The following is an 18,623-nucleotide window of genomic DNA, read 5'->3' as shown; positions in this document are numbered from 1 at the left end:
GGCTTCTTGCCAATGGAACCCATTACGTATGTCGATGAATTTTATTTATGACGAAAGCTTGTTCGTATATGTGCTGTGCGCTGTTAACACATAATGTGGATAGCATGTTAGAAGACGATCTGCGTTCAAGGGATACATGCCGGCTGAGCAGATCCGGCTGGTTTTTGCTTCGCGTTGCTTATCGCCAATCAGACGGAGCTGATAATTGCCAGCTTTCGCCTATTCTGTTGGCTACAAACGTTTTCCAACGGGTAGGTGCGTCGCGAATCCAAGAGAAGTCAGAGTAAAGTGCTATTTTGTGAATATTTTACTCAAGTTCACTTTTAATCATGTGTATCGTGCAACGGCAGCGAAAAGTCCTAGGCGGTGAATTGTGCCATTGGCTGTAAGCATGCGCACCTGTGTGTTTGCGAACGATAACAGAATCGACACGATTGGCCATCTTCGAATAGTTTACACGAGTAGGGGCCGAATTTATGCTGAAGAAGCAAAATTGCTCAGCTGAAAACACCGTGTGCACATATAAGTATCATCAAGTGCACTGTCAATAGACATATGAACTTGGTGGAATAAAGGTGAGTGATAAATTCATCAAAACAGTCCAGGCTGCTACTATTCAAAGAGATATTTGAATTGGTCGGTATTGCTACAGTTATCGGAACGAAACTGTTGCCCCTTAACCGTACTAGGGTACGGTTAAGGGGCGATAGCGATAGCAAGCTAATCGGGACGAGAGATATTAGCAGATACCTCAAGTACCGTTAGACGTTTCTGTCAGCGCAATTGTCCACAAGGACCTCGATGGAACCAGGTGCCTGGTCCTATTGAGCACCCAGCGGGTATCATATCATTATAAGGAACCGCTACACGCTGCTAGCTCTTGGATACGGTCCGCTCATTCCGATGAATTAGTAGACCATATTTCAATCATTAGAACACTCTGTTGTTGTTCGTACCACCGACAATATCAACAACACAGCGACATGATCAATAGTTTCGCGGGTGTATTTTGCCTGCCGCGAATAGTTTGAGATCTTATTCTTCAAGTGAGACCCTATGCCTCGACCATGGATATAGGCGGGCTAAACTTTGAGCCGTTTCCAAAATTTAAAGATCTCCATGTCGAAATTTCTCAAACTATCTAGTGGCTAAGAGCATTTGGAAAAAGTGCAGTGAACCATCTTAATGAGAAACTGCGAAGGAAGGTGCTTACCTTTACATCAGAGACGATTTTAATCTTCTGTTTCCGAAAGCGAAATAATACTCTCGTTATTTGAGAACGTAATTTATTTTCTCTATGTAAAACGTCGCTTAAGGCAGATTCGTATTGAAGCCTAATCACCGCGCGTTCTCAGATCGCAAGAGGCGCTTGACTCTTCGGCAGCTACCTAAATAGGTAAACAGTGCTTCCTGGAATAGCTGCATGAGTAAATCTCCTCTCTATATGTTTCTGCATATTGCCCACCCTGTTTTCACCTGTGGCGGAAAAAAAACATGTTCAGGCGAGTATGTTGGTTGTCAGCTAAAAGACTAGTACTTCCCCTCAAACGGAAGGCTCACCACACAATGGCCTGGAGGTAATCTTGAAATCGAACATTTCTAAATTCGTTGTTTTTACTGATTTGTTTTTTTTGACTGGAGATACACTTATAACTTCAGCATTCTATTCTATTCTATTCAGCCGGACTGAAAATTACGCCCACAGACTACTTCCGTGGAATCATCATAGCAACGTTGTGTAGTTAGCTAGAACAGCGACCTAGCGCAGACACCATAAAGTATCCATTCAAAGGACATCCTTGTTGCGACTCTGTTCCCTTTTGGCTGATCGTCATCGATACGGAACGGTGACATGAAACCCATACGGATCAGAACGTATATCAGCTCTCACTATAACCAGTGACGGGCGCGAAGCGATAAACTGAGGAATACCTGGAGGCCTTCCTGGAACTTCCCAATATTTGACGGCTAACGAAGCGTAAATGTGGATCTATTTGACATACGTTACCTTAAACATATCGTTAGCAATGAACTGAATCGTCTATTGATTTGAAGTTCATTTACGAACGGGAGATGTTGAGCTCTGTTTCCCTATATCGAGCATGACCCCGCAAGTCTTTCCCAATCCTAGGGCAAATTGAATTTTTGAAGTTATTTTCATCATAGTGACAATTGCTTTTGCCAAACGTAGGGACAAGCATGCTTAAATTAACACGTTTAGGACACATTGCAATGCCATATTGCATTTTGCTAGTCTTACCTTAGCCCAACAATTGTTAGAAGATGAGTTGTTTTTAGTCACTGGATGAATTGATTGTGTCTAACTATAGACACGCCTTATCATATTTGTTACGTACATATATTATGGTTATGCGCGGAGAGAAGCGGAAAAATTGCCTACTCGGTTAATAGTCTTGATCCCTTAGGGATTCACTTGATTGGGTCCCCTCACTATACGATAGCTGCGTAACATTGTGGTGACCTAACCATGCTATTTATTACTACTACGGCTATAGCCAATTTCACGTTTCACATCTGCAAATTCTATTAACAGAATTCTAACAGAACACATAGTCAATATAGGTGTTTTAGATTGAGTTAACATATCCTTGTCTTTCACTACCCATCCAAGCTTCCCTCTAAAACGTTTTTAGACAGGTCAGTGTCGTAGAATATGATAAAGGTAAAAAACTACTTCTTGTGAACGACCTAGCGCTGCTAGAGTTTGAGTACTTTGGCTCAATATAGGTATATACAGTCTGGCCAATTTAGGTTAGGGTAGTCATACAGTTTCTGAAGCTGTTTGATATGCTCTTCTTCGGCCGATTTTTTCTCCTAATGAGCTCTAAGGCTATGTCGGCTGTGTCCACCTCGATGTTGTACAGTGTCTCAAGCTACGACTAGGCTCTGTTGAAAGCGGATCAACGTTTAAATTGGCTTGAGATGCTTTTTGCTTAGTGTATACGAATCGAATAATTGATGGCGTTCCCGAAATTTACTAGGATCTACGTTAAATTTAGCCATCTTGTCCTCATTTTGTTGAATAACTACAACTTTTTGGCTAAGTTATTGTGCTTCATTCAAGGTATTTTGGTTATCAAAGTTTTCTTAACTGAATTAACTTCTTGATTCTCCATAGCGCTGCTGTAGCTTGATCCGGATAACTACAGTCAATATTTACAGTTTGATTCTAGCGTTGGTGATTCCAGAGTTTACGCTTACAAAACTATCATTAATCGTATATACAGTTGATCAGATTAACAAGGTGTAATTAACTATCGAGACAAAGTTGAAGTTTTAATGTAAGTTCGATCAGTTCAATTCGCCATAGTGCCTTTAATCAGGTTTTCTTCATTTGAGATTAAAAAGAAAAAGACAACGAAGCATTTGCTTTAATTCGGATCGCCACTGCTTCTGCCGCTGGTAACTATTTCCGTGGTCGTAGGTTGGGTGTGGCAGCCACCGGGTGATTCGGGCTGTAATGCCCACTCTGGGTCTGATCATCATTTAGGTTCCTAGCACCAGTTACTTCGAGTATCGATACACTCTGTTTTGCACCATGGACGATAGGTCGTTGATAGCAAAATCACTTTGGCTTCTTCATAGAGGTTTAGGTGCTTCTTTTGTATCAACCCTAGTTCTCAAAAAGTTGATTTTAAAGGAGAGCTAGCTACTTTCTAAATCTTATCCTCTATACTAAGAATGAATAACTTACTACTAACATTTTATCGGCTGATTTATTTCCTGTCCACACAGTACCTGAACATTAAAATGTGACCGATTGCCGATATTAGAATTTTTGTCAAATTTTATGCGAAAAACAATTGTCACAATGTTTATAAAATCGGATGCGGTTCCCGCCGACAAGCTATGGTATAATCAATTTATAGTAAAGAGGTTCTTGCCCTGACAAATGTACGAAATTGACTATTTTGTTTGTTTAAGCAGAAAAGCATTTTGAGACAAACGGGCTCCTTGCTCTGCGGATCACTGCATTTTGCCTCACGTTATAGACTGGCAACAATTTAACCGATAGAGACCACTAGAGATGGCTTTTCGTTACTACTTGTTCTCTACGAACGTAGACCTTTTTTTTTCATTAATCGTTTGCGTCCATTTGTTCAGAACGTGAAAGGTAGATCCGACTAACATAAGTTACACCTAATATCTATCAGACTAATTCATTATCGGCGCGTCCTTTCTCAAGGCATCTAAATAGAGCTTTCAGATGCTATCTTCATCTGATCCAGGGCTATTTGCGGTGCGGGGAACTCGAGACCAAAGAAGCAAAGGTTCGATTTTTGTAAAAGCCCCCTTTATAAAACGTAATCTTAAATATTATGTTTAACGGAGAGTAGGCCATTCTTGCGAAAATTTATAGATGTGAAACATACACCCGTGATAAGATCACGACAAAAAGCACCATAAAGTTTGAACCGTCGCGTCAGCTTTTGCATCGGTCTATCTTATCACTCGAAGAAGGCATGATCAATTTAAGCATTATCGATGCAGGCATGATCAAAAAGCTGCTTGGAACGAGTATACATAGAACCCGTACGTTGCTATTGCATAATTACTAGCAAACAGGAAGGACAGTGTAAATTACCGCATCAATAGGTAATAAGCTCTTCAATGATATGAAATACAGACAGCAATAGGACAGATATCTGTAACAGTCAGCTAACACTTTGCCACATTAACGATAAGCAGGGATTTTTTTCTTTAAGGACCATCTTTTATAGGTAAATGCTCGTAGAAATTTGCGAGAGTTTGAGCATAATAATTATTACTTTATCATTACTACTTGGTATTTGTAGTACAGCGTATCACTAAATTGCATTCTATATATCCGATTGACATACTGTACACATGCGGAAATGACTCAGTGGGGTTGGAAAATACAATGTATATATTATAAGTCGCTCGGTATAAAATCTTTCTCAAGCTGTTCTTGTTTCGTTTACATAAAGTTCTTCTATTTTCAGTCGAAATATGGATCATTATTGTATACAACTGTCTACCATTTAAGGGATAGTTTATCCAGTCCACGTGGAACATAGGAGTCTGCAAGGGCAACGTCAACGTCATTTTAAACATTGAACGGTGGTTTCTCGATTGAGAAATTGAAACTCTGAGAAAGCGTTAATTTGTGGGAACAACGTTTACCAAGTATAATGGTTGCCCGGGGGGTCTCCACTTTTTTCCATCGCGATTCCTGCGATAGTGTAGGGAGAAGAGGTCACGTATATCAGGAGTGGTTTAGCCCTGTTTACTGATCTTGGCTGCTTAATTTGGAATTTGCGTATCATTTTCGCTAATAATTGATAGTAGATTCCACTGAGGCTTTAAAAAATAGCAGAGGCATTAAACTACCAAAGAGATTATATCTATATATAAACTTATATCTACTTTTGGATAACGTCTGGTCAATTCAGGCCCATGTGTTTTCATAGGTCGCAATTTGTTTTTGTCGTTCTGCAGTAGATCGTGGAAACCACACACAGAGTTTACACGGAAAGCTGTCCTCGCCGTTCTAGTTCTAGTATGGCAGTCGTATTCAAAGCTTTTTTTTTATGCTCCAGAGGGCCACCGTAGCTCGCTTGCTAAACTCTGAGTGACGGTATCCAACTGAATGGTCTTAGACTCCAGAAAGTGCAAATACATCTCGAAAATGAAAAAAACGGCGCAGAATTTCGCACCCCTATAAGATACTGCTAGCTTCAACTATAAAAATAACGTACATTTTTTTAGACGTACTAAAAAGCGTAATTTCTAGAGATTCCGTTTACCACGATTACAGTTCAAATTCGAAACCTGAATCACTCACTATTCATAACACGCAAATGGCCTTTTAATACTAAACATGCATTAAGCGATAAATGCGTGGTCGTAATAACAAACGGCCTGCCAAAGTCTGTCCCAATGAAGGCTGCCGTAGCCTATATATAAAAAAAAATATACATATATATATTGTCTTTTTCTAAACAGTAAACATCAGCGGGTTCAAGTGCGATTAGGCTTTAAAGGCCATAGCCGCTTGCCGGTACGTCATCAGTCACCAAAAAACACCCCGGTCCTTATATATAGATGAGCCTGAAACCCGTTTTTTGCCAACACGGAAAAAACATTTTTTTCCGGGTTGCCCACAACAGATTCGAGCAAGTGCTGGGCTTGGGCTACCAAAAGTTTATAAAAATGTCTAAGCAGGCGCCTATGCGTTTAATCGTAGATGTACGCCGCCATCCATTACTTAGGTCTTAAGTAGTTAAATCCACAAAAACTACTGTAATTAAATCTACACTGTACTAAAATACAGTGGGGATTTGATTTGATTATACGAAGCTCGCGACCTGATTGCTCTAACGATTTTTAAGTTGCTACGCTATAGCTTTTCAGTACGCTTTCTTAGACGATAAAGCTCGTTGATGCCCTCGGTTTTTCGGAGCGTTGTTCATGGATACCCCGAACAACTTCAGTCGTCTCAAAATTATTCCTGTCCGATTAGCTGTAAGTTGTATAGATGGATCTGCTTAAAACCCCCTGGAATGTTACCTTTGCACTTTTGCTGTATTTTCATACTCCCAATGGTATATTAAAATAAATCTCCTTCGTTCAATAATTAATTTTGGTCTTTTTATTGTTTCCAATTAATTGCCTTAATTAATTAATTAATTTCCAATTAATGGAAATAATAATGAGAAAAGTATGGTTTGTTGAACAATATGTACACTACAATTATAAAATTGACAACAAGTTTATTGCTTAAGGACCATGTGATACGCCACCGTGCAAATGGACCATGTTTTTAGTTAGAAGATTACATTTACATTAACGATAAGACAACGATAAGAGCACTTCGAATATCCTGGATCCTAGGTGATAAATGTGTATATTTTTTCCACTAAGTAGCCTCCCTAACATGTTTTCTACTGAGCTTTCTGTTTGCGAAAGGTAGGTAGTCCGTCCGTCATTTGAGTATAGTCGTTAGTAATTCAGTCTGACTAAATTATCACATTAGATAACCTCAATCGGTTTCGAATAAATTTAAGGTGTTATAGTGAAGATACGAAGCAGCCTAAGATGCATTAGTTCGCTTGACGCAGCCTACTTTAGAGTAGGGCTTCGCGCGTGCGTTCTGTACGTGCACGAGTAATTCAGGCACAAAATCTTCAGCTGCTAGCACCCCTTTTTCAAATGCAGGAGCAGGCCGTTCTGCTTTATGCATCACCGCTTTCGAAGTATGTGTATGCATGTATCGTGCGTCATGCTGAAAACGGATTTGTTCTACTTCAAAGCGTAAAATAGCGCCTCTAATGGAATGCTAAGAAAGATAGAGGTTGGATTGCACAGAACGCGCGCGCATCACAGCTGTTCTAGTTGTGTGTAGATGCTTCTTGCCCCCCGTTTGGTGGCGTACCCTTCCGTTGAAACTTGCCAAGGTTCTTGGCATATTTCGCGTTCGCCGTGGATGTAGTCAATTTAATATTGACATGCTAAGTATAAATCACCTACATAAAATTTAATTAAATTTCCGTTGTGCCTTTTTCGAAGTTTGCGATGTTCGAATATACCGTTTTAGTTAGTTTCACTAAATGTGTTGCTCCACCTTATCTATCTGGGTTTCGAGGTAGCCCAGATCAATGTAGAATGCATTTCTTTCAAACAAAGTTCAGGAGAGACCAGGCTAAGTCGTTTCCATTTCGAAATGAATAATTTCAGCAAAGATGTCCAATGAACTTTCCGTAAAATACCTTCAAAGCTTACAGCACGAACGTCATTTTGGTTGCAGCAAGAAATGAAACAACATTTTTCAATGTCCTGCTAAAACTATAAAAGATTCAGACTAACACGGTGAAATTGTGACAATGAGACATTTATCAAAAACCTTTGTGAAGACAGAAGTGACGCGGATGCGGTATACAAGAACATCAATCAAGCTTGTTCATCCCTGATGGCAAATTTCAAATTTTAATTTAATTAAAAAATACACGCTATGTATGACGGTAGTCGAGAATGTTGCACGACTACTGCATTGATAACTTATAATGGGTGATTCTCGACTCGTGGACTTCAGGGACGAATACACGAAAAATTTTTATCGAAAAGATCAATAACAACAATAGCAGTACAAGTGGCAATAATGACCATAACACGATTAAGGAAAAGCAGAACGGGTTAATTAGAATTTAGCTAAGCTGTGTAAAGCTGAGGACCAATGATAAGGAAAGTAGATAGTCAATCACAGAGCTTTGGAATGGGCAGAATGACAATGTTTCCCTGGAAATTGAAGAGAAATTTTCATGTTTTAGGAAATGAGTAATTAGGATTTCAGCGAAAAAATCGGTGACAGGGGGTCAAGAACGAGGAGGGTGATCGATGTCCGAGAACGGCCACACCATGAAAGTTGGCGCTGTATATGGGCTGGTTGGAGGCAAGAGCGTAGTTTATTTCATAGACATATCCCACACGTAATAAAAAGAAAGGGGATAGACAGGGGTTTGAAAGCTACGATTAATATTTTCGGAGACAGACCGAAAGGTTTTAGGTAATAAAAGTGAAGGATAACATGGGGCCATTTTGGAAAAGAAGACTGATATGAAGTTCCCGTGTAAGGGAATACTAAAAGAACAAAGCGTTATCACTAAACTTCGAAGGGTAATTATCGCTGGAAGGAACTGCAGAAAAGGAAGAAACCAAAGATAATTAAAAAATTTTGAAAATGGGGAGCGAAGAGAAAAAATACTGCGAGGCCTAGAATGGTGCTCTGAAGAACGCCTTTTAGAGGCTGACTGATTTTATTGATATACTGAATTATTGTATAGTTAGTACTCATGCGTATTTATTAATACCCGCCTAAAACCATTTATTGCTAAATCCAGGATCAAGACAATGTATAATTGTACATAAAATTCGAACGCACATTTATTGTTTACAATGGTCTTATGAGGCAGGGTTTTTATTCGAGTTACTGAAGAGCAGAATAATAGTCATCACAGCTAGCCCCATAAATATACCATTTATTTTATTCGTGAAGACCCTGTGTTCCTAAACAGCTTGTTGCGTTTCGAATAGTTGTGCGTTTCGAAGCGTGTCACCACGTGTCTGTCCTGGCGCCATAGCTCCTTCAGCTGTTATGCTTGTATTTTAGGAGTCTTCTTTGATTTCAACAAATGTTTGCTTTTAGATTTCGATACGTCTTGTAAAAGATTTTATTTCCTATTTCTAGATTCTAGTCGTTAGTAGTTCAGAAAAGCGTCTGAGGTTTCCCGTGAGCATGTGGGTATCTGACAACAAATATACAGGTGGGTTACGTGGCAAGCTGTGCAAGGTTAATTTCTGCTTCAGGTCAAAGGCCTTGACCTAATTTGTTCACTTTGAGGACGCTGCTCTTAAGGCAATCTACAGCGAACAGACGAAGGGCGATTGCAATGGAAACGCCCTGCGAGCCCGAGTGATTTCTTTTATTTCTCAAAAACGTACGCGATGAGGCAGCAGCCGTTCAATGAGAGTAGCAATTATAAGTGGGAAATCTGTCGATAGTACTAAACGTGCCGACTAGGCCTCTAGGTGCGGCTCTATTTCTTCTCGTAATTTCATTGCCTCGGTCCTTACCGGATTCGCAGTTCGCTCTGGCTCTACAGTCGCTAAATGAAGCTCGGCTAAAGCGTGCTGTAGCTGATTTTAGTAATTCCATATATAAGTTAGGCGTCAGCACATAATAGGTTCTTTGACCCGCTTAGACGGTCAGGTAAGTTATTCAGCAGAGTCGAAAATAACAGGGGATCGAAGTCAACGAAGATTGCTTATAGACTCCTTCATGACTTGCCTGCTTGAGGCTGGTCGTGAGAGTTATATCCGTAATTTCGATAGATTGCTACCTTTGAGGCGCAGGTAACTGTGTAAACTTTCAGGGCCTTTCTGTAGCAACTTAGCTCCATCTCCAGCGAACGTAATAGCAACTTAAGATAGATACGCGTTTTGGGGATTCAGTGCGATGGGTACCAAAAGGTGGGGTTTTCTTTTCCCAGAGACACTTCTTAGAGAATCATTCCTGCATTCGAATATCGGTGTTCCTGTTTGCACATAGTCGTTGAGTAAAGTTGTTTGACATAGAACAAGGGCGCTTCTGAGATATTCAGGTCCTATTCCATCTAAATCTGCTACTTTATCGGACTGTAAGCTCTTGATAGTCCGTATGAATATGTTCTCAGTCGCTGCGCCACATCATAGCGATTGACGATATTTCGCAATCGACGATATCGGGTGGCAAAATACAGACATTTCTATGAAAACTGGTCGACTTGGAGTATACACAGGAGAGTAACCCCACAAGCTCTGCCTAGTTGCACGAATATTCCAGTACTAGCATTAATTTGATCTTACAGCTATATTAAAGATCTTCGCCATAAGTCACCCGCTTTCTTGGATTTATCAAAGGCGCATCTGATTTGTTGCTAGCACTATGTCTTGTTTATTATTATTATAGTAAGGTGAGTCTTGTCTTTCGCAGGACCTGTCATTGAGACACCAGCTGTCAAGCGCCAACATCTCCAAACTTCGGGCCTAAAGGATTTGGTTACAGCTCTCAGTTCTGTGTATATAGGAAGAGCATAACGAGCCTTGTTATTATCATAGAGGTGATGATGATCATCACCATCATTATTTTAATTTTATGAAAGAAATCTAGAAGCATGCAGGAACCGCATTACATTTACTGCGCATCGGTGTACCATGCTCCCGTGTGTACCTCAATATTGCGTAACTGGGCACTGGCATAGACGTAATTGTTCTGATGTGTAGGGCAATGTCAGTTCATCTACGACGTCCGAATCGATTAAATCAGCAAATGGACACATAACTGTTAAACTCCCCCAGCACACTGAGTAATGGGAAACGTATTCCCTAATATTGTACAAAGTCAAAGGGCCCATTTCAGCTTGTTGGGGAGTAACAGACATCAGCAACAGCCCCATTGTTGATATTCTTGCTAAACTTAATTTTCCCAACACTGTGTGTGTGTTTTTGCTGGAGAAAGGTGTAAATCCCCGAGCAAAGCGCAGACGTACTATGTGTTCCGCTTCGTGGCTTCTAGAATTTGATCTCACGGATGTTACTCGCGTTTCTCAGATTTTGAGACAACTGCACTGTGTTACCGCAATTACGACTTCCTAAAGAAGACCGTCTGTAATTACTGGGGGCTTTCGTCACTACGTCTTCGAAACAGTTCTCTCCATATGCTGAACATGGGGCTGGCTCAATGATTAACATAACTGGTATCATCCATAATCATTTTTTAACTCAGTTCAAACACTATTGAAAAACTTGCCCGGTGACCGTATAGTAACGTCCCATGATTTTTTTTTACTGGCTTGGTACGCAACAGATTATTTTCTTATACCATTTTGTCGATTTTTTGAAGCGTGATGAGAGCTGACATTCTACAAATCGGCGAAGTTGCATCCCTTCCACCACACCTTTGCATACCTTTACGGAAGGTATGCAAAGGAAGCGTTTCTCTAGGTCGGTACTTAGTACGATTAACTTAACGACGTTTGTCACTTGATGTCCAAGATACATCTAAAATAACTTATTACCAGATGGACATGCTATAATATTCAGATGCCTGGGACCAAATACACATATATTATGCCCTATGTATTAACTTCAGATGAATATGTACATTGTTACGTATACGCCTGAGAGCTTTTATGGGTTTAGTGGGGCAAGGTGCTCTGTCAGGCAATGAACTGCCATATTTAAACAGCTTCGTTCGTCTTCGACTTCATAGCACTTTATCTTTCTTTCTACAACCCTGGTCTTTATCCTTCCGTCTGCAAGTTCTCTAGCTTTGCCTTTCAAGGTTTCATTTTCTATTATTTAATCGTATCCAATAATCTTTTTTTTTTTTTTTTTTTTTTTAATATTCCTGGTTATTCCTTTCTATTAATCCGTCGCATTCCAGCTAAATTTCATTCAGTCGTGTGGTTATTGATCAATCACCTGCCTATAAATGTCTATAAACATCGCATGGCATTTTTTCTCACTTCTTAGACCATCGTATATTGTTTCTAACCGATTTGGGTTCGAACTGCGTACAGCAGTGTACATACAAGGTGCCTGAACAGAGTCTGAGCGCAATTTTTTACACTACATAGTACTCAGCGTTAAGAAGGCAATAAGTCTAACCCAGTTCGTCACTGGCGACATACGTCGGATGTAGCGCCTATGGCCAACGCTGAAGAATATCGAATAATTCGTGTGCTTACGGACTTGAAAAAATCTATTTTCCGTCTGTAAATAGATCGACGAGAGATAATATCACAAGGACATGCTTGGATCCATATATCGGCTCATTTATTTATTATCTATCAGCTGTCGCCGTGATTTTCAGCCGCCTATACGAAAATGTCTTCGTTCGCTAACTAAAAATGTCTCAAAAATTCATTAATAAATTTTGCATTTACTCCTATCTTGTTGATCTTAATAAATGAATAAATGGAAGAGCGAAATTGCGTTTATTAGAAGATCCGATCTAATTCAAGCTAGCTTCATGCTGTGCTTGATTTTCTAAAATATAAATAGTTTGTATATTCACAGCCGGCCTGTTGTGGCTAGATGTCAGGCTACTAAATTATACGGCCAGCAATCTACTTATACAAACAAAATTCACTTTTATCCATACGCATATACCAGATCTAACCGAAGCTTCCGCTCAACAGGAAACAACAGCACGCTCTTGTTCCTAGTAAATTGATCATCTTACAAAGGTAGGTCTGATTAAACGTTCGCAGGGTACTTTTCATATTTCAACAGAAAGCCAAGCACCTTAACTTTAAGTTATAATCTAACAACCGTTAGCAATGGACCTTCCACAAGTCTGACCGCATCTAATGCATGCAACTCTATCCCGTAACGTGCGTTGCAACAGGCGCTGATCATAACTCCCCAATATCAGCAGAGGTAATTGATTGTCCAGTGTATTGTCGAAAAACCATTGACCGTTTTATATATATATATATATATTTTTTTTTTTTCATTATATATGTCTCTCATCTTCAAATAATCTTACTACACTAGTTGATCAATGAACTTCTACCGTTTGTCCGGTAACACCATACCTCTATCACTGTAGAACTCAGTGGTCGCTGGATGAAAAATCGTTCCATGTGCATCCTTCCATTGAAACTAAACTGAAAAACGATGTTAAGGGAACTCCGCAGAGACCGAAACAGACGATAGTCTGATGGTGGACAGATGCATTAGAATTTTCCATCTAAGTTCTCTCATTTTTCCCGAGTAACTAAATACCTGCGTAACTCGGCACTGTGATGGAAGAAGACAATGCTCTGTCTATGTATTCATTTCGATGGGTTTTTCTCAATGGTTTGTTCTAATTTTACTAGTTGTTGACAACAAATTTAAACCGAATTAACCGTATCGTCAAACGACACCAGCTTATACCACACGACAATGCATGGCGTTACTTTTCCTGGCGTCAGTCTGGGCTTTGCCATCGATTGTGGTGTACATTTTTTTCCTTGCGTATTATTATTATTATCGTATGTGGTTCATTTTTCGTCATCGTCACCCGTGATCAATCGCCTTAGAAAGACCGGTTGAGTTTTTAAAGGGTACTGCAAATGGAAACAGAATTGAGAATTCGCGTAGTATCTAAACGTTCGGTTGTTTTGTAGTCAACTCTTTTCGAATAGTTTTGATGGTGGATTTTTAATTCCTTAACGATGCCATAGCTATTCGCGGGTCGGTCTAGCTCAACCTTTGCAAAAATTCCGTCCCCTTTGTTTTTTTTTATAGAATCTTGGAGCACTACAAGAAATGTATTTTACCGCGAAATTCCAGAAAAAACGTCTTTATGTTTTTCTTTTAGTAACGCATCTAAGCAATGAACAACGGGATTTGCCTATCTACAGATACATAGTAATACAAGTGTAGCATGCAGCGAATTGATACAGAGATTACAGTAATCTTTGAGGCACTCTATTTCAAGCCTGAACCAAGGTATTCTTTGCAACACAACTCATATCAGCCGAAATATGTGACTTTAAATCCATCTAGCTATAGAGAATGTATTGCGTCGAATAGCAAAGAGTTTGAATCTGCGTTTCAGATCTTCTCCTAAAAATAGCGTTGCATCGCCTAGAAGGCACACGTATCTACTCAACGGTAAGCGATGCAGACCCAAGACGCGTTCTAAAAACCAAGCTTCGGCTTGGTCAAGTAGCCGCTTCGAATACTTCGGCCATTTTTACTTCGAAAGAAGTCAGCGTCGTGCGAAAGAAAAACCCTGAGGACGTATGTCTCTATTATCTCTATCGAAACAATGAGATAAAAAGTAAAGTTCAGCTCGATATAGCGCTAGATGTATTGGATATCAAGTTCTTAATTTCGCTTAGGATCACCTAATTGCAGACGCGCGGTTCCTGTACGTTACATTAACTTGTTATTAATCATAGATAAGGTAGTCAATTGAATTAAGCTCACGGCCAAGGCCATTTGCCAAATTCGATAGTTTTTGATCGTTAAAGTTTAGATAAAAGGAAACTCCAAGCGCTTGCTGTAGTACCTGTTATAGTGGCCCTCGATAACGGGTCACCGCGAAAATATACATATTTGGCAGGACATCTTGTATTCCAATCGTATTTGTGGCTAGTCAGTTAATTCTCTGCTTGTCGTAATCATGGTTGCCTAGCAAGCGTCTCCTAAACTAAGGTCTAGTGTATGTTTTTTTTTTTCTTTAAATTATCGAAGCAGTGTGCTGATAGGGAAAAGGGTAATTCGAACATATTGTCTCCTCCAAAATCGTTAGGACATACTATGATTCGCACAGTTCATAACCTTAGGGATACAGTGTTAACTAACGAAATCCAGGACTGCATGAAAAATCGTTTGATGTTTAAATAGTGGAAAAATACGTATAGAAGGCAATCCTATTAATCTAGAAGAAAATAAGGTATTCTCCGACCATAAGTCCGCACATCGTTTACGCGCAGCCGGTTTCTTCAACTTCATATCACGCATTTGACAACAACGTTACTATTATACTGCTTACGTTGTGAACGCTTACACCAATCTGTGTTTACGCTGAACAACTCGTAACGTCGCCAACTTTCTTTAACACAATTTATCTCATGGCCATTTTTCTTTTTGTCACGTACCGTACAACTGTCCCAAAGGGCCATACCGAGCACCCTCCAAAAAAATGGCCGCCGCTATTTTCACGAAATTCTACGAAACAATATATCTGTCCGATTCACAAGCGTATGTGGTTCAACTTAACCTTCAAAATGGCCCTAATACCTCTACTAGCGCCGATTGAAGGTTCGGCTGTTGTATTTTCTATAAAGGCTCGTTCTTCGGGACTCGATAATTGGTGACACTTAAATGACCGGCTTTATCGTAGATACTGAAATTTGATTATGCTCTTACGTTGAAAAAAATTTGTCAGCTGTGACATACGGAACGATGCTCTCACTTCCGTTTTGCCCTAAGAAGATCACAGATCTGTGAAAGTCTAAGGTCGATATATGGCGTGACTCGAATATTTCTCGTAATGCAACAGGCTACGGCCATTGGCAACTTCTGCAATTTCTATAGCTTTGACAGCAGGAACCGTGCAGAAGAATCATTTAGTGCGCGGGTTATAATAATTTATCTTACATTATAAGAATCGCCTATCGCTTCTGGTCCCATCCGTTTCCGCAACATACAATTTTCTATTCGATACCTAATAACGTTCAATATATTGCGGAATTTTAATTGCGATAGGCTATACGAACTGCGGCGCGATTTGGGCAGTGTTTTTCGTTTGCTTAGTACTATTAAAGCTACAACAAAGCCTCCGTCTATTAGCAACACTCTGAGTTCACAGATTCGTTAATTTTGCCAAGCAGACTCTGATGATTTGTAAACAATCCGTACAGCCTACACATTGACTCGAACGATCTTTCCAGCGAAGATCAAGGCACTGTCTGTGGATTGCCTTATGTTCGGAAAACTCAGAGATATTACTCGTTATCTATAGTGCAGGTAAACTCAAGATATCTATGACTCCAATCTATGTTTAATTAAAAGCCATGCTTTCACGTTAAAGAGACTAGCTTTAATTAGAGCTGATTTACACAAGCCTTCTATTGTGTGTTTGTTTCAACATGTATCGTTGATAATTCGAGTCTTACTAGTAGATCGGAGTTTGTAGTCTTTTCGATGATTTCTTTTATCAAAAATCGTAGAAATTCACGAAGTTATCTGAAGCTTGTCGACATATTGCCGGACTATCAAATAATACATAATAAGCGATTCAGTATACATTGAAGTACTAAACTAAAACGTGAGATATCGTCGTCAATTTTTTTCGAAGTTGTCCAAATTACCTCCTATGTTTCGAGTTATAAGGAGAGAGCAGACATTTACAGCCGAAGCGGAGACTAGGTACATTAATAACATACATCGATTCATATGTAATCATGTACAGTCGTAAAATGTTAGTATTACTCGAATATTTATTTTTCGTTTCGAAATGATTCGCCTATGCACGCCTCCATTTAATCGAACAGGGTTGACTTTCTTACGGTTTGTAATTTGTGCTTTTTGTTTGCATCTATGTAACCTTGTTTCAAATGCTACGTATTAGCCTTGTACAACGAAATTAAGTAACTTTTGAATTGCGCGCCACTAGCAAATGGCATTTGGTAGAAACTTGTGATGCAAACCCGTTGAGTTCATTCGATATTAAAAGAGAGACATTTTTTAGTCTGAAAGATGACCGTTCGCTGGTCAGGTTTTTGCTACTTCGAAGCCACGGCGCTGCGGAAGTTTCTCGAAGATTGGTAAAAACATTAAGCAAGGTGGAGTTCAATGAAAACACAGCACGTGAATGGAACAAATGCTATAGGAGCAGAGAGTGAAATGCTGAAGGTTCGTAGGAAGGTAGCCAGGTAACGAAATTCGAAGAGCGTATTGCTCAATGTTGAAAGCTTTTTCACAAACGCAGAGCTCCGAATCTGAGGAACCTGCGGGGAAAACCGGCATTCCGCATGTATATGCGGAAACTGAATTCTTATTCAGTTTCCATCTTTTTACCGCCGACTTACTTTAGGCCAAATGAAAATACATGTAGTGCTTCTATATGTGCGATTCGCAGAACTTTAATTAATGAAAACCATACGTAAAGCATACGTTCGCCACAATCGAGACATGGTTCAATTTCTACCGCCAGTCGAAAACAGTCTAGGCAAGAGAATAGCATTGCTCTAGGGAGAGATGGAGCACGGTAACAGTACCATGTAGATACGAAAATAAGTTGATAGGAGCTGCAGTGAACATCAGAGGCATTTACCACTATATAATAGCCAAAAATAAAACTAATGCAGCCTGCTATCTCGAGTTCCTTAAGAGGGCAATGGGCCATTGACACTCGGAACTGCGCAGTCTGATCACTTGATGACAACACCAGACCTTGTCGCCGTGCCTCAATAATTTCCTGGATTGAGCAAGGGAATATCTAATGTGCGCCTCAGGGCGGCTTTTCCTTTGACCTAGGTCCGCGCGATTTCGGGGCTTTCCATGCCCTAAAAAGGACAACGATTAAGCTAGCGGATCCCACTACCGATTAACTTCTAGAAATTATAGATAGAGAAATTACACATGCAGAAACAACCTCTGACATACATTAAGAACACCATTCTAGTCTTACTAGTTTAAAGGTTATTCAATTTTAGAACCACCTATAACAACTTAATGCATAAGATAAAAACATACGAAGCTTAAAAAGTCAAAATATCAGCTTGACGTATCTGTTAATGCCAAGAGAGGTTTTCCATAAAAGGAAATTAACTTTCTGTTACTTAATGGTTCGAACACCGCCTGGGGCAAGCGATTTGCCTAATTTGAAAGGCACTCCAAAACAGCCTGGCTCGTGTTGCCGGCGCCTCGGGACAGGTCTGCTGTTGCATGACGGCACGACTGTATCTACTCACGAGTCGTTTCCTGGCCACATTTACCAAAGCGTCATGAAAAAAAGCACGACGATTTAGAGCCTATGAGCAGCATAAGCTTTACGGCAACACCTGCCAGCTGGGACGTGACTGAGGTCAAAAGCTGACGGGAACAACCCGGAAAACCATTGTAAATGAGTCTGGCATAGTCATATTGAGTGTGGTATGCATCAATACTTTTAAGACACTATCGATAGGCTCCACAATGAAATCGTGTTGGAACGTCGGTTAGCAACGAATAGTGTAAACTGAGCAAGTTGTTGGTCCGTTCTAGCTTAAAAGTAGAAGTGCTAGGTGCTTGAAATACAACGTCGCAATAGAATTAGACTTATCCTGGTTAGCTGTGAATGCGTTGTAAAGGATTCAGACCTAACGTCTGAGTCTTTCTGAGCATCTAAGTGCTCTCTGTTTCTCAGCGTGGCATGATTCGCCCACTAGAAAGAATTTCACAAGCCACGTGTGTTTCTGAACACGTTTCCTTCGATTCAAACGCGATAAGCAATTTGGAATCATTTAGGCCAAGCCGTATATGGCTTGATGTAGCGAACCTTCCTCGGGTGTCAGTTTTCTACCAGGGGGTAGTTGCTTAAGTACCGGAGTGGTACCTTT

General features: G+C 40.0%; 1 protein-coding gene across 7 annotated transcripts in view; it reads left to right on the top strand.

Moving 5' to 3' along the window:
• The first annotated feature begins 8 nt into the window (after positions 1-8).
• Positions 9-18,623, top strand: part of LOC111242848 (uncharacterized) — a 164,911-nt gene continuing 146,296 nt past the window's right edge. For 6 of the 7 annotated variants that reach the window (XM_022787732.2, XM_086978084.1, XM_086978083.1 and 3 more), the window contains exon 1: positions 9-575. The gene's annotated coding sequence lies outside the window, so the exon portion shown is untranslated. The remainder of the gene's footprint in view (positions 576-18,623) is intronic. The other variant, XM_086978082.1, reaches the window with a different exon arrangement.

This window comes from Varroa destructor, unplaced genomic scaffold (genome assembly GCF_002443255.2).
Source record: "Varroa destructor unplaced genomic scaffold, Vdes_3.0 BEIS01000001.1, whole genome shotgun sequence".
Classification (NCBI taxonomy): Eukaryota; Metazoa; Arthropoda; class Arachnida; order Mesostigmata; family Varroidae; genus Varroa; species Varroa destructor.
The sequence above is the reverse complement of the archived record's forward strand: the minus strand, read 5'-3'. Positions and strand labels throughout refer to the sequence as shown.